Source organism: Myotis davidii, unplaced genomic scaffold (assembly GCF_000327345.1).
Source record: "Myotis davidii unplaced genomic scaffold, ASM32734v1 scaffold246, whole genome shotgun sequence".
In the NCBI taxonomy this organism is placed as follows: domain Eukaryota; kingdom Metazoa; phylum Chordata; class Mammalia; order Chiroptera; family Vespertilionidae; genus Myotis; species Myotis davidii.
Window position 1 is genome coordinate 216,880 of NW_006296542.1, and position 4,310 is coordinate 221,189.

The window sequence follows — 4,310 nt, forward strand, 5'->3', positions numbered from 1 at the left end:
GCTCTATCCACTGAGTCAAACCAGCCATGGCTAAGACTCTTTCTTGATCTAAAATTGTGGTTTCCTTGGAAGAGAAGAGTTCCTATTCTCAAGTCACTACAAATGCAGGTGGTTATCTCATTGGCTTTCCCAAAGAAACATTGGTTACGCCAAAGAAACAGGGTCACAAGATACTATGACCTTTATATTGGTCAGGGCTTTTCTGTTAGGGGTATAAACCCAACTCAAACTGGCTGAAGTGAATAGGGTATTTATTTGCACCGACAAGTTGAAATTCCAGGGGTAGAACCTTTTCTGGCAAGCTGGGTTCTAGGGCTTATGGGATATAAGAGGGACCCAGTCTCTCTCCATCTTCTGGCTCTACTTTTTTCTGCATTGGCTTCATTTTCAGTAGGCTCTCCCCAGCAGCATCACGACACATGCCAGCTTCAAATCCAAGAGAAAAAAAGGCTTCCCAAGAATTCTGGGATCTTCTTAAAACGGAATCTCATTGGTTTGGTGTGAGTCATGTGATCCTTCCTGAACCAATCACTATGTCCAGGGAAATAGATTAGCCACATTAGTATCCATTCTCCAATGGAGCTGGGGTGGGGGTGGGGCCAGCCCACCCAATCCACATGGACTGGCAGAAGGATAGATGTCAAAAGGAAACTCAGGGGGCTAGTAACAGAAGAAGGAAGGTTGGATATTAGACAAGTGAAAATAACAGATAAAATCACAAGTATTGATTTTCCTGTAGGTACTATATTAATCTCCCGTGGCTACTGGGTGGCCTAAAACAATAAAAAATTATTCTCTCGAGATTTTAGAGGCCAGAAGTCTGAGATCAGGGGGTTGACAGGGCCATATTCGCTCTGGAGGCTCTAGGGTAGAATTCCTTCTTTGCCTCACCTAGCTTCTGGTGCTGTCAACATTCCTTGACTTGTCCTGTATCACTCTAATCTCTGCCTCTGTTGTCACACTGCCTCCTCCTCTTCCGTTTTTTTCAAGTCTTCCTCTGCCTTTCTCTTATAAGGACACTTGTCATTAAATTTAGGGCCCACCCAAATAATCCAGAATAATCTCATTAAGATTCTTAATGACTCTCTAACCACCAAGCCAAACTGGCCAGGGCTGTATTAATATTGATAATAGTTCATAATCAAGAACTCAAATGGAGCCTTAACCGGTTTGCCTCAATAGATAGAGCATCTGCCCATGGACTGAAGGGTCCCAGGTTCAATTCCAGTCAAGGGCACGTACCTTGGTTGCAGGCCCGCCCTAGTTGGGACACATGCAGGAGACAACCAATCAATGTGTCTCTCTCACATTGATGTTTCTCTCTGTCTCTCACTCTCCCTTCCACTCTCTTTAAAAAATCAATGGAAAAGTATTCTTGGGTGAGGATCAACAAACAAAGAACTCAAATGGAAAGTCACTGGCAAGAATATGGCCCTAACTGATTTGGCTCAGTGGATGGAGCGTTGGCCTACGGACTGAAGGGTCCCAGGTTCGATTCCAGTCAAGGGCATGTACCTTGGTTGCGGGCACATCCTCAGTAAAAGATGTGCAGGAGGCAGCTGATCGATGTTTCTAACTCTCTATCCCTCTCCCTTCCTCTCTGTAAAATATCAATAAAATATATTTTTAAAAAAGAATATGCCACAGAAAAGTTTTCAAACCTGATTTCTTTTCTTAGTTGAAGTGAGTAAAACACATTCCAAATCTCAACCACTGGTCTTTTCTTGACAAGGTAAATGGTCGTAGGAACCTCAGTCTCCATTAGAGATAAACAAGATAAAAATCCTGTGACTAAATTAACAGGAGCTCCTACTCCTCAAAGTAGACAACAGCATAATACATGTTTTCAAATAGATGTCATTTTGTCCCCTATTTCCACCCACATTCAGCCCAAGCAGCTGCCCTTTCTGGTTGCTCAGGTTGGACCGGGAACTCACTGGTTGCTGGTATTTTCCCTGGAGGCATCGTGGCAGCAATTCTGGATTCAGATCCTCAGATATCACTGGGGCTGGGCAGGTGGCTCTGTGCTTTATCAGTGGGATTAGTCTCACAGGTGTTTCACAAGGCTGGGGACTGGGGACTGGTGAGGAGTCTGATCCCTTAGCCTGCCCCCCTCCCCTACTCAGGAACTAAGGGGCATCGATCCTCATATAGGTTCTCGGTCTGCTTTTTCTACTAGAAACAGTAGGGTGTGAGAAGGGCGAGAAGAGTTGGGTGTCATGATTTCTGCACCCAGGGAACATACTCAGCTTACACCTGGCACACGGGAATCAAACTGTGTGTACATTGGGAGTGTGAATTTCCAGGGTCGGAAGCGTGGCGATCTAATAGACCTCTGGCCAGGGACCCTGGTGGGCAGATCCTTCTCTGTCACCACCTCGCTCAGTGACCTTAACTGGCACCTCCTCTCCTGTGCTCTGCAGTCCCCCACATTTCAACAAGAGGACTGGACCAGATGCTCTCTGAGGCGTCTTCTAGCTTCACTATCTCTCAGATGCGCACACAATTACACCCTCCAGGCTGAGAATCTGGGATACCTGTAAGGTTCGTTAGCTGCTTCTTTTTCCAGAAAGCTCTCTCCCACACACCCCGAGGTTGCTGATGTAACCAGAACCCTAAAGAAGGTCCCAGTTGTGCCAGCATCAGTCATTCATCAAACATGAATTGGGTACCCCCAGGTGCCCGCTGGAGCTAGACAGATGAGTGGGGTGGAGGCCCTGCCCGGAGAAGCACACAGCCGAGTGAAGGGGACAGATGAGTACATGAAGGATTGCATCGCGGTGAGATAAGTTCCACTATAGGGTTATTAATGAGGCTGCCTGACACATGGAGGATGGACTCATCAATCTGTCTGGGGTGGAGTCAAGAATGGCTTCCCGGGAAAGGTAACACCTGGGCAGACACTGCAGGGTGAGCAGGAGTTACCTGGGCCGAACAGGGATCATATCCCTCATGGTGCTCACAGCAAGGATGCCCACTCCACAGGTGCTTGCAAACTGCCATGGACCCATTGCTTCCTCTAGATCAGCGGTTCTCAACCTCTGGGTCGCGACCCTTTTGGGGGTCGGACGACCCTTTCACAGGGGTCGCCTAAGACCATTGGAAAACACATCTATAATTACATATTGTTTTTGTGATTAATCACTATGCTTTAATTATGTGCAATTTGTAACAATGAAAAATACATCCTGCATATCAGATATTTACATTACGATTCATAACAGTAGCAAAATTACAGTTATGAAGTAGCCACGAAAATAATTTTATGGCTGGGGGTCACCACAACACGAGGAACTGTATGAAAGGGTCGCGGCATGAGGAAGGTTGAGAACCACTGCTCTAAAGACAGGTGTCTCTCCCCTTGTCTGTTCCCCTTGACCTGACACACGGGTGGAAACCGTGTGCACCTCACTGAAGCCCAGGGGAGCCCAGCTTTGACACAGCCCGGAGATGGCAGAGCGTGAACCCAGCAGCGGCACTTTGACACGCCCGTATCGGATGCTTGCAACCTGTGTTCTGTGCACAGAACACACTTCCTCCTTCCTGTTTTTTCTTTCCCTTTCCCTTTTCTGCTGAACGTTTGGGGGAAGGCACATAAAAGCTCTTGGCTTCTCGAGTGTCTTTCTAAGGTCTCCTCTGATTCTACTTAGTCACGGCAGGCTTCTTGGAGGAAGTGCTCAGAAAGAAAGGTGCGGACTAGCTTGACTAACGAGGCTGGCATCTTAGCAAGAGGAGTCTCCCAGAGCCCCTTGCTACCCACACCCAAGCCACCACCACCCTTCCCTGCACTTGACCTTTGTTCCTCTCCTACCTCCCGCCAAGTATAACCCGGTTTGACCAAGTCCTCTTTTCCGTTTAGTGGCTGGGCACGTCCCTCCGGTTCGTGGTTCGCAGCTTTAAGCCGAGCTGGTTCTGGCGCCCGGCATCTGGACTTGGGGACCTGCGGGCTGCGGCTCATTCTGGCTGTGAATTACTTCGGAGGCGGCGCCCTGGCCCCGCCCCCCCCCGCCGCAGGTTCAAGTGTGGGCTGGGAGCTGGGCGGTGAGGAACACTCCCGGCGCGCACGGCAACCTGCTCCCTGCTCGGCCGCCAGGCTGCCGGCGGCGGGGCCGGAGTGACGGGACCCGGAGCGGTGCTGAGCGGTCCGGCCCCGAGCGTCCCAGCCCTCGCCGCGCCGCGCTCCAGTCCCCAAGTTCACGGGCGCCCCAAGAGGAGTCGGCTCGCGCAGGAGGCAGGTGGCGCCGGCTGGGGCTGGGCGGCGTGGAGCTCGCTCGGCCCCGCGAGGGTTAAGCCGTGCCGGCTCCTGCTGC

General features: G+C 50.2%; 1 long non-coding RNA gene across 1 annotated transcript; it reads right to left on the bottom strand.

Moving 5' to 3' along the window:
- Positions 1–234: 234 nt before the first annotated feature.
- On the bottom strand, positions 235–4,268 carry LOC107184397. Its single transcript, XR_001515230.1, has 2 exons — positions 3,812–4,268; positions 235–531 (listed from the first exon to the last, which is right to left on the bottom strand). It is a non-coding gene; the product is annotated as an uncharacterized LOC107184397 (long non-coding RNA).
- Positions 4,269–4,310: the final 42 nt, after the last annotated feature.